At 40.9% G+C, this 12,420-nt stretch overlaps 1 non-coding gene across 1 annotated transcript; it reads right to left on the reverse strand.

The window, feature by feature from the left end:
* Window positions 1–213: 213 nt before the first annotated feature.
* Window positions 214–320, reverse strand: LOC141650673 (small nucleolar RNA R71). Its single transcript, XR_012546692.1, has one exon. It is a non-coding gene; the product is annotated as a small nucleolar RNA R71 (small nucleolar RNA).
* Between the last annotated feature and the right edge of the window lie 12,100 nt (window positions 321–12,420).

The following is a 12,420-nucleotide window of genomic DNA, read 5'->3' on the forward strand; positions in this document are numbered from 1 at the left end:
TCTCATATGGAAACCTTGTGTGACTATTGTGATGCGATTTCTCAAACCGGTGTAACTCAAGACCAAATTCGATGGGTCTTATTTCCTTTTTCTCTAATTGGTACCGCGAAACAATGGTTGAAAGGCCTTGATAAGGCCACTCTCAAAATTGATTCTTGGAAGAAGTTGGCTCTAGCTTTCTACAAAAAATTCTACCCACCGGAAAAGACTAACATGCGAAGAGCTCAAATTACGGGTTTTAACCAAAGGGATGAAGAATCTTTGTATGAAGCTTGGGAGCGGTTCAAGGGAATTTGTCGCTCATGTCCTCATCATGGACTTAGCGAGTGGTTCTTGGTACAACAATTTTGGAACGGTCTATATGAAGATTCAAGGAACATTCTCAACATGGGATCAAATGGAATGTTCACCGAAGTTGATGACAATCAAACATGGAACAAAATTGAGGAAATGGCGGTCCATAACTCACAATATAGTAGACCTCGCAAGGCTACTAGAGGAGGAAAGCATGAAGTGGACTTCGTTACTCAATTGGGTGCTCAACTTAGTGCTCACATTGACACAATCAATTTGAAGTTTGAAAAAGTTATGGCTAGACTTGAAGAAGCCTCAAAATCACCAAAGCATCATGTTACTGCCATGACGGCATCTTCATCAATCCCAAGTAAGATATGTGAGAATTGTGGAACTTTGGGACATGACCAAAGTGAATGTAGGGGAACAAATGAACAAGTAAATACTTTCCATGCATACAAGAGCGGTACCCCTTATTCCAACTATTACAATGAAAACACCAAATTCCATCCAAATCTCTCATACAAAAGCCAAAATGTTCAAAACCCTCAAACAACATACACCCCACCACCCATGAGAAACCAAAATCAAAGACCCTTTTACAACCAAAACCAAGGGTACCAAAATCAAAATCCATACAATCACCAAAATGACCAAGGTTTTGATGTCTAAAAAGCGGTCCTCCAAATGCAAAAGAATCAACAAGAATTTTTCACTCAAATGCAAAAAGATAGTCAAGCAAAGGAAACCACCATCAACAACATCCTAGCTCACACCAAGATGTTGGAAACCCAATTGACTCAACTAGCATCTTCAAGCTCACAAAGACAAAAGGGGCAATTACCACCTCAAAGTAATCCCCCAAGACATGAAACGGTTAGTGCCATTCACTTGAGAAGTGGTACAAGGTATGAAGCACCGAAGAAGCAAGTTGAGGATGAAGTTGTGGAAGCTAGTGATAAGGAAGAAATTGTGCAAAACTCCAAGGATGGAGAACCATCAAAAGAAGAGATTTCAAAGAAAAATGAAGACAAGGTCAGGAGAAGGAGCCCATTGTGATTAGATTTCCTTTTCCAAGTCGTCAAGCCAAGCCCAAATTTGATGACCAACTTGGAAAATTTATGGAAATTGTGAAGAATTTGGAAGTCTCGATTCCCTTCACGGAATTAATCAATCACGTGCCGGCCTATGCAAAATACATGAAAAACATCCTCACAAAGAAGAAGTCGATCCGGAAGCTTGAGACTATCGCCTTCACTAAGGTGAGTAGTGCAATACTTCAAGGGAGTTCACCTCCAAAACTAAAGGATCCGGGAAGCTTCTCAATACCGTGTACCATTGGCGACACCACGATCAACAAAGCCTTATGTGATCTAGGGGCTAGTGTGAGTGTTATGCCGTACTCGGTGAGTAAAAGGTTGGGGATGGGAGAGCTTAAATGCACCAATATCACACTCCAAATGGCCGATAGATCGACAAAGACACCATTAGGGATATGGGAAGATGTTCCCGTACGAATTGGGAAGTTTTTCATCCCGGTGGACTTTGTCATTGTTGATATGGAAGAAGACTCCAACATTCCAATCATCCTAGGAAGACCTTTCTTACACACCGCGGGTGCGGTGATTGATGTGAAACATGGAGAGCTCACTCTAGAAGTGGGAGATGAAAGCATAACTTTTAATCTTGACAAGACTATGAGAGCTCCCCGTTTGCATGAAGCATGTTTTATGATTGATCATTATAGCCGGAATGATGATAGGAAGAAGTCGGAACTCCAATGGAAGAAGAAAATTGAAGATGCTCCATTCAAAGAGTAAGTGAATTGTGACAAAGAGAGCTTGCAAAGCTCATCAAAGTCAAGCAAAGAAGAAGAGGATGGCCTCATTGGCCAAGACAAGAAATTGGGAGAGTTGTCTCCATCAAATCAAGAGATCTTTAGTGATCAAGTGAATGAAGTTTGTGGTTTTTGGGACGACGAGTTCGAAGGGATTTTTAATCCTTACATTGGTAATGCCATCGATCAAGACCGACAACAAGGGCCAAGGTCTATTGAAGAACTTTATCACGATAATGAACAAGCTTTTGATTACTTTTTCAAGGTGTTGAGCAACATCAACAACACCTTGGACATGCCCCCTTGACATCTCATCAAGAATGAGAGTTTGGTGGAGTCCTCCCTAAACCACCATTTGTAAATATTTCTAACTCCCTAACTCGCATTTCAATTCTTATATTGTATTTTTGTTATTTTTGGATTTTTATACTTTGATCAAGATAATTTTCATGTTTGAGAGAAGTGAGGGAGGGACTAATAATTTCAATTGATGTGTAGTGCTTTAGCTTAGTGTGGGAATAGCAATTGCCTAGGCTATTCATGCCTTAGTAGTGCCCCCACAATGAAGAACACGAGATATGAAGAAGAATGAAAAATGACAAGGGATATGCATAGTACACGGATGGAACTGAATCCGGGTAAAAGGAGTCAAACCCGAGCGGATACAAAAGAATCCGCCCGTCTTCAGGCAATCCGGGCATATTGGGCAGAAGACGCCCATCCCTCTAAGCTGAACTTTTGAAATTTTGTGACTGACAGCAAATCCGAGCGTCCTGATACAGAATCCGCCCGTCTTCAAAAAGTCGCTCGTCTTCACTGAAAGACGCCCGTCTTTTTGGCTGAGGAAAACAAGAAAAATCCCTGTAAAGGAATCCGCCAGTCTCCTCTGAAAGACGCCCGTCCCGCATTTTCAAATCCGCCCGTCTTTAGGCGAGATTTCTGAAACCCAGAACAGGCAGAATCCGGGCATCCCGAAGGAAATCCGCCCGTCTTCCTCCTGCATTTCAAATTTTTCGGGTTTTTTATAAACCCCTCCCACATTCATTTATTCATTCATTCATTCAAAACACTACCAAAACCCTCAAAACCCTCATCCTCTCCATCACAAAAACAAGATTCCTCAACAACCTTCACCAAAATCAAACCAAAACATCCTTTTAACAACAAATCAATCACTTCTTTTTCAATAAAAATCAAAACCAAGCATAAAATCTTCAACCTTTGAGTCGATTTTTGAATTCATAAAGGCAAAGCCTTTCACCTTTAAATCGATTTGGGTACACTACAAATTGAAGATTTTTCACTCTTTTCTTGGTTTAATCATCAATGGCAAGAACAAAGGGAGCAACAAAAGCAACAAAGGCAAAGGCACCAAAGGCAAAGACACTTTCATCAAGGCAAAAGAGTCTTCAAGCAAAGAAAGCATTGGTTATGGTGGTAGCTAGCCCAAACTTGGAAGTGCAACAACAACAACCTCCCATGGGAGCAACAACATCTACTACTCCGGAAATTGATCAACTTTCGAACTATCCGGAGGTAATTTTCATTTCCAAACCCCATAGGGACACTTTTGCCAAGTTTGCTAGTAAATCATTTCTATCCACCAAGTTTATTTGTGAAGATGCCTTAGATAAGTTGGGTGTCCTTGAGCAAACTAGAGCCTTCTTTAAAGCCATGGGGTTGGAGAAATTGTTTGAATCAAAAGAATTGACATACCCCTCCTTTACCTTAGAATTTTTGAGTTCTTTGAAAGTTAACAAGGTTGAGACTATGGAAAGCATCGAGTTTCGCCTAGCTAATGTTAGTAGGCGCATCTCCTTTAAGGAAATGGGTGAAGCTTTGGGTCTTAGTGATTCACCGAGTTATTTTAAGAATGTTGGCAAGTATGACCCCGACCCTCTTTGGGAGGCGATTTCCGGAAGAAAATTTGAGAGCTTTCATGCTAGTCGTGCTCTTTTAGTCCACCATCCGGGCATTAGAGTATGGCACAAGGTCATAGGAAACACCATCATTGCAAGAAAAGACACCAACCATTTCACCAAACTCGATTTTGTTCTTCTTGAGTCGGCTTTGAACATTGGAAGGGAACACACCAAGCCTTTCAACTCTCTAAGGCTTTTGGTGGATAGATGGCTAAACATTGATTGTGGGAAGCAAGGCACTACCGTTATTGTGAATGGCGGTCTAGTCACTATTCTAGCTAAATACTTTGATCCTAACTTCAACAAAGATAACAAGTATGTAGCAAAGAAGGGTGGTCATCTCATTGATATTGATACGATGATGAACAAGTACAAGTGGGTCTCTCATAACCCTCTTGACACCAAGTATGGATGGCTCACTAGTGAGGCTAGATCTTTTACTTTGCCTTCGAAGATTTGTCGTTTAAGTGTCCACCGGACCAACTATCTACTTCCCCTTTCAAAAGAGGCCGAGTATATTATCCGACAACAACAGGGTGAACTTGAAATGCCCTCCTCTTCCATTGTCACACCACCCTATCCTTTCGAGTACCAAGAGTTCAAGCCCGAGGGTGTTGAAGAAAGAAATGATTATTTGACTCTTCTTATGCAAGAGATGCACAAGCAAGCCTTCGAGGACCGGAAAGATGCTTACTTAGCTCAATATCCACCCCTCCTACACTTAGCTAGGCAAGGACTACTAGATCCTTCATGTCCTTTGCCTAGTTGGGCGGATAGGGAGGTCTTCTTTCCGAGTGCATCTAGGGTTGTTCCGGGTGATAATGAGGTTGTCGGTAATGAAGAAGTTGATGATAACATTGATGAAGAAGCTTGTGAAGAAGGAGAAGAGGATGATGAGCAAGGTGAAGAAGAAAGTGAAGAGGAAAGTGGCAATGAGTCCACTTCTAGTGAGGAAGGTGATGATAGTGATGATATGATGGAAGATTAGCAAGCTTTGGAGGCTCCTACCCTCTCGAGGTTTGTTCTACTTCTTTCTTTGTTTTAATTATTTTTCTTGATCATTGTTGGAGTAGTCCTAGCACCATAGAGGACTCACACCTCGGTCCCATTGAGGTGTTCTCATTTTATCGTTCCCACCTTTTAAAATCCAAAATGACAAATTAGTTTCATGCATTGCATAGTGTGTGCATGAACTACACCCATCCTTAGGACATTAGCAATAATGTCTAACTCGGTTTGGGGAAGTCAATGCATACACAACGGGAGGTAATCTAAATTACCCTCTCCGTCATAAACAAAAAACCATGCATCATGTAGTGTAGATTAGTGTAGCTTGCATTTAGTGTAGAAATCATGCATCATGTTTGCATAATTTCCCATCATTTTGGCCATTGAGGACAATGACCATATTAGTGTGGGGATGGGGAATTCTAACTTAGCTTTTATTCAAAAATCCAAAAAAAAATTGAAAAATTTCGAAAATCCATAAAAATTTGAAATTTGAAAAACCAAAAAACAAGTTCTTTTGTAGTGTAATCTTGTATATGTTATTGTATATATTGTGTTTGTTCTATCCTTGTTCACATTGATCGACTACGCCACATCCGAGACATGAGGATCATGAAGACCGCATGGTATGATCTTTCCAATCTTCTTTTTCCTCTTTATGTTAATGACTATGTGGCTTTATTTTGATTGATGCGGTATAATAATGTGAACTTAGGACTTGCATTTAGTTTATATGTCATATTAGTTGGTAGAATCACTTGCATTAGAATGTATATAATAGTTGCATCATGGCATATAGTTGCATTTAGATAAAATGTTTTGAAAAGTGCCTAATTAGGAACTTTGACAAGAGCAACTAAGCCATTACAAATACTTTTTCAACTTAAGACTTTGCCTACTAGAATGGTTGTAAAACACCCTAGATTGTGTCATACTAGTGTCTTTTGACCCATGACCCAAAGCCTAGTCAAGGGTTTGCATGTGAGTCACCTATTCCAACCCCGTGATGCGATGTGGACTTGGTTAACTTGTCTAGGTGACCTTGATTGACCTTGTGGTAAGGCAACCAAAAAATACTTTCTATCAATAAGTTTGAAGTGCTCATTTTGAAAATTTGTCATGTGGAAGTAATTTAATGCCAAGGAAACCTCAATTGTTATGAAATGTTGAAATATTGAGAAATTTAGTTGTTTTGATGGAGGCGTACCACTTCGATGTGCTTTGGAGAGGGATCCATTGAATTGGGCCCCCACACGGTTGTGAATTCAACCGCCCAGTGACAGAGTGACTATCACCCCGAAAAGTTATTGTCTAGAGGTTAACCGGTTGCCTAATAAGCGATTGGCGAAAGCAAAGGACACTAGCCCGGAAGGGACAAACCCCATCTTAAATTTTTGAAATGTGAAAGTTGAATGAGGTCAATTTTTGAATACTAGTCATATCCACCCTTTGTTTATAACGATTTGAGCATTTTATTCCTAAAAAGCCTTTTTGTCAAGCCACTTTGTCGAGCTTGGGACGATCCATGACCTTTACTTTTGTAGATAATTCGAGACTTGTCATGTCATATGCTACTAGAATCATAGGGATCATCATTCCACCACCATCCGATCGCCCTTGACGAAAGCATTTGGAAATTGAGGACGAAAGTAGTCTAGTTTAACACCATTTGGAGGTGATTTAGTGCCATCCTCTTAGCCTTAGTAGTTTGTTTAACTAGTATTTGTGAAGGATTATATGCTCTTAAATTTATTCTTCTTTAGTGCCTCCGCCACTTGATGAGGAAGTGGCTATTCCTTTTGTAGATGCATCCATTATTTGATTTTGTGTGCTTAATGTTTGGATGTGTCGCCATTTTGGCAAGACCCACTTTGCCTTGCAAGAAGGCATCCTACCTCATGGTTGTCTTGTTGTGAGTTGAAGGGGCGGAGTGAGACCCGCTAATTGTCTCATATCGGCTATGTTATTAGGTTAGTTTAAATAATGGTCCTAGTATTTGTCACCTCTTTACTCGGGACGAGCAAAGGTTCGGTTTAGGGATATTTGATGTGACCATAATTAGCGCATATTTAGTCCCCGAATTAGCCTTGTTCTCATGCTTTTTAGTGCATATTTGGGTCATTTATTGTCTTTAGTTCTTTGTTTTGCATATTCTTTGAGTTTTTGATCCCTTGGTAGGAAAGGAGTAAGAATCTTGCATTTTCATGGCAAAACGAGACTAAATTGATTGAATTCAATGACCAAGCATCAAGGAGAGACAAGATTAGAAGGCCTTTTGTAGATACCCGTATCCGTCGATATTGGAATTTATAGAGAACCCGACAAACACCCGATGATGATAGGACACATGTATTCTATTAGTTGTCATTGTCATTATTTGGGTTCATTTTACGATGTAGAATGAGCGTTGTCGACGGAGTATTTTATTAATTTAAATGATATTTAAATTATAGCTTTTTTTAGGTGAATTCAATTTATTTTATTTTATTTTGAATTTATTTTCCCAAGTTTATTTTATTGAAAATAAAATAAATAATTGATTTGAAAAATCATTTTATGAGTGTATTTGATTTGAAAAGTCATTTATTTTAATGTGTTAATTGATTTGAAAAATCGATTTAAAAATCGAAAAAAACTCGTTTCAAACACGTGTTTTGGAGCTCGATTATAGCTCGGTTTTTGAGCCCGTTTTCTTTACGAGTTGGCACGAATCTCGAGTACACTAACCAACCTAAGCCTCTACCCATCCAACCCCAGTTCGAACCCCATAACCACGGCCCAAATCCCATCCCAAACACCCCCCCCCCCAACAGCCCGCAAAAACACGAGCAGCCCCCCTGTTTTGCGTGCCAAATCCCGAGCCCAAAACCCGCTCCAAACACCACCAAAACCCATTCCCATTAACCCTAACCCATACCCTAGTATCCTACCCATATTACCTTACCTTAACCACCAAGAAAACCCGTCACAAAGCCTCTCAAACCCTCACAAAAGCTGCTGGACAGCAGCTATGTGCAAACCGAGCCCGTCTGCCTCTCCCCCCTTTTAACCTACTTTAAATCCTTATAAATACCACCCCTTCACCATACATTCATTCCTATAAGTTCTCCATACATACTACCGTCACTTACAAGCTTTAAACTTCAGAAAAAAACCCTAATTGCCTCTCAAAAGCCCTCCACAAAACCGACTTACAAACCGAGAATCAGTTTGTGTGTCCTCTTTGAAACCATTCGTTCTCCCTTCAAACCTCCATCAAAATTCGAGTTTCTTGTTCCTAATTAACCATACAACATCCATCTACACATTAGACAAAGATTTACGAGCCAAATTGCCCTTGAGAGTACACGAATTCCCTCGAAAAACAGAGTGTTATACACTCTGTTTTCGCGGCTTTTCCTGTCTGTCCAGTTCTGTTTGTGCTCGTTTTTCGTGCCCTATAACTCAAAACAAGCAGGGATTGTTTTAAGATCTCTGTTCTCCTCTCTTTCTAGTTTTCAAAACATCTTTTAAATCGAATTTTCACCGTGAAACGAGAGAGAAATCGCTGTTTGAAAGTTGCTGTCCAGATTTGCAAAAAACGTGTTGTTTGCTTTGTTTCTTCGTCGACGACGGCCTCGAGATAAAATATACCATCGATTACGACCCAAGACGGTGTCAACGATATATGTAGGTTGAGGGTGCCTCAAATCCTCCTCTTTCTCCCTTTTATTTCGTTTTTTTATGATTGTTTTATAGTTCGTTTTTGTTTGTTCATCGTTTTTGTTTATCGATTGTTATCATTAACTACGAAACTAGTTTAGTCCGAGTATGAGTTAAAGTACCACCATGAACACCCGCGTTGACTTGAGATGGGAAAGAAACCGCTACATCAGTCGGTCGTACACCCCCGTCTCATTTACATATCCTCGTGTTCAAGGTAGGGCATTAATAAAACGAATTCTGACTTCGCTCTTCGCTTTTGACCCCTCTCTTCTCTCGTGTGATTCGACCTACCCCTGGACCACTTATATGTTAGTATGACCTCTGATTGTTAACATATAACTCGTTTAGATGACATTAGATCAATTTAATTACCTAATTAGACACTTTAGGGTACATCGACATAGCTTTTAAAACCGATCAACAATTCTGTAACTTAATTGAATGCATCTCTCTCTTTCACCTAATTTCTCGCTAGTATAAGAGTGCGTGATTAGCACCTTCTTATTAACACTCGATGAGTTAATTTAATTAGCGAATTTGACCTAATTTGACCCCTTTAGGCCGTGTAGAATACACATTTGCAAGACATCTTTTCAATCGATCGACGTCGTTTCTAACTTGTTTTCTAGCCCGCTTTCGAACTTGTTTCGCAATAAATTGATCTAACTAATGAACTTGACCTAGGACCTAGGGTAGCCGTGTCTAGAGTGGCCATGGTTTGGCCGTGTCCTTTGGTCTTTCTCGTTTCGTTTGTTTTACATCATTTGTTCTTTATTGTTTTGTCGCTTGTAATTTATCGTTTGTTCATCGAGTTGTAATTTTCAAGTTAGCTTTCTTTTATCGTGTCAAAACCTCTTCCAAAAACCTTAGTCTTGTTTGGTTAGATGGTTGTGCCCCAATGCATGTAAGAGCGTAGTAAATCGCATGTTGTTTAAAGCAACATGGCCCGATTTATGCTAATGCATGCTTTGGTGTGTGACCCAATGTCTAATTCGATAAGATTAAGTGAAAGCACACATTACGAGGAGTGACCCAAGGTCGTGAGTCATGTAAGCCGTGCCCCCCCCCCCCTTGTGCACGTTTTCCTAGGCCGAATTGGCCGTGTAATGTGTCATGTACGGTTTTGTGTATATCGTTGTATTTTAGATCGAGTTGTATCTCTAATTTCTCGTTGTGTCGGCATGAAATGCCTGGGTTGTAATAGGATAGATCCCAACGGCTCCCCTATTCCCATCAAGCCTTGTTTGCTTTATTTTGTATGTTGTTAGATCAATCAACCCACATGCTAAATTACAACTTTGACAAAGTTAGTTTAGTTGCATCTAAAACGACATAGAAATTGTTGTCACATGTTAGGGTTTTAAAACGATGTTTGCATATCATATATCGTAGTAGCTATGACCTTGTTTGAAATATGATACTTGACTTAGTAGAGGCCGTTATCGAAGGGCGGGGTTAGGTGTCCTTATGGGCTTCCTAACACGTACCCTCACCCCTTACTCAAGATCTATGGTTTGTGGATCCGTCTAAATACCATTGGATTACGAGAGTCATTCAAATCGAGTGATATAGGGTACAAGTCTTTATCTTTAATCACTCGTAGTCGATTGGCTTTATGCTTTTCGATGAAAGGTGTAAAGTTGACTTGAACGGTTCCAAGTTCCCAAAAAACTTGGTGGCGACTCTAATTTGTCTTAATTCGATTCGAAAGAACTCCGAGTCGATTATGCCTAGTGTGGATCCCGCGGACGCAGTTCCCGAGGGCCTTGTCCTGATTTGGCGACTCACTGGGAAAACAGGACTAGTTACACTTTGTTTCTAGGGTCTTTTCCTCCGAGGTGAAACTTGAAAAGAAAGTATTGGAAAGTAAAACATTACTCATAGTGCTACGATTCATGCATAAACCCTTAAGGATTTTCCCGGGCCGTCTCAGCGTTTCTTTGTGATGTGTGGGGGGCGACGTCCCACTATGCCAGGAACTCGCACATTGCTTGCTTCCGCTCCGCCTCGCGTGGTTCTTGATGGTGGGGATGCTCTTCTAGGTACTCTACCTAAAGGCCCTTGCTCTATAAGACCGCAAAAGGATGGAGGGCATAGACCTTCTTGTAGAAGACTTGCCGAGACTTAGAGATGTCTAAGAGCATACATCCTTATAACATGAGAATGACAATGTGCAAGGTGTTTTCCCGAGTCTTTTAAAAGTTTTCCATGTCAATTTCAAAACCGAACTTTTGAACAACTTACTTTCAAATAGCATGATTTTCAAAACGCAGAATGCTGCCCAAATAGGACTAGAATTTTCGGCCAAAATGAGCTTTTATAGCCGGCATGCTGCCCATTTCAAATCTCATTTTCAAATCAATTATTCGTTTTTTCCAAATTCAATCCAAAATGTTTCTCGAACCTCAACCAAGCATGAAATGCGTCGAGTCGTGTCCAGGTCATGGCCGTGTTAGGCCAGGCGTTTTTTCGTTCCAAGAGTCTAAGAACACGACCCTGTTGGGTCACCCAAGCTCACCTCTTGGGCTTTGAGTCATGTTGGTCGACCATTTGGTCTAGGATAGTCCACAGAAACGTCCAAGCTAGGCCCTTTAGGACGTTTCACTCGAACCTAAGGACTATGTTGGTCCAATCACGGGTTTAGTCACACCGAGTCCAGTTTAGAATCGAGCTATGACAACTTGAGTCATGTCGTCTTGTCGAGTCTGAAATGAATCGAGCTCTAAATCCAACCGTGAGTCGAACCTTTTGGTTAATCAGTCTCAAGTCGAGTCTTTGTTTGAGTCGTGTCCTTAAGTGTGCAGGGGCTCTTACATTCGAATATTGACTCAGTTCAGGGTTTTCTTGTAGAAAGGCCGCCAAAAACCCGACGTCAAGCAATGGAAGATGCTGTTAACAAACTCACTGAGGCCGTGAACCTCATGATGACTAGAATGGATGCGATCGAATCTAAGCTGGGTGAAGATTCCTCTTCATCTACCCCACCTTTGACTGATCTGGAGAAACGGTTCAAGTTCATTGAAGACCGTCTGAAGCTCTCCCAGGGGAAGAACATCCACTATGAAAATGCTAGGGTCTATGCCCCAGTTCAGGATAAGTTGCCCACAAACATGGCACTCACTGATATCCCAAAGTTTAAGGGCAGAGAAGATCCAGTCCACCATGTTAAGGCCTATAAGGGGTACTTAGCACTGAAGGGAGTACCTGCTGACATGCTCTCTGAAATTTTTGCCCAATCTCTGGATGAACACCCGAAGGCGTGGTTCTATAATCTTGACCTAAAGAACTTCCCTACTTTCGAAGATATCACGGTGGAGTTCTGCAAGCACTATGCTGATAATGTCGAGATTCAAACCAACATAAGAACATTGGAGGTGATGACACAGAAAGAAAAAGAAGGTTTTACTGAATTCCTTGCAAGATGGCGCGCTGAAAGCGTGAAGTTAGGTAAGAAGCCTGACGAAGTGGAAATGGTAGATAAGTTCGTAAAGAATCTACGACCTGTTTACCGCAATGCTCTAAAATACCAGAATTTCGGCTCTTTCAAAGAATTGATAAGAATCGGGATAAAGGTAGAAGATGATGTCATAAGGGCAGAGGCTGAAAAGCCGAAAGGGTACCAAGGGGCCTCATCGTCTAAGGGCAAGGCCCCAG

The sequence above is a fragment of the Silene latifolia genome, chromosome 3 (assembly GCF_048544455.1).
Source record: "Silene latifolia isolate original U9 population chromosome 3, ASM4854445v1, whole genome shotgun sequence".
Taxonomy (NCBI): domain Eukaryota; kingdom Viridiplantae; phylum Streptophyta; class Magnoliopsida; order Caryophyllales; family Caryophyllaceae; genus Silene; species Silene latifolia.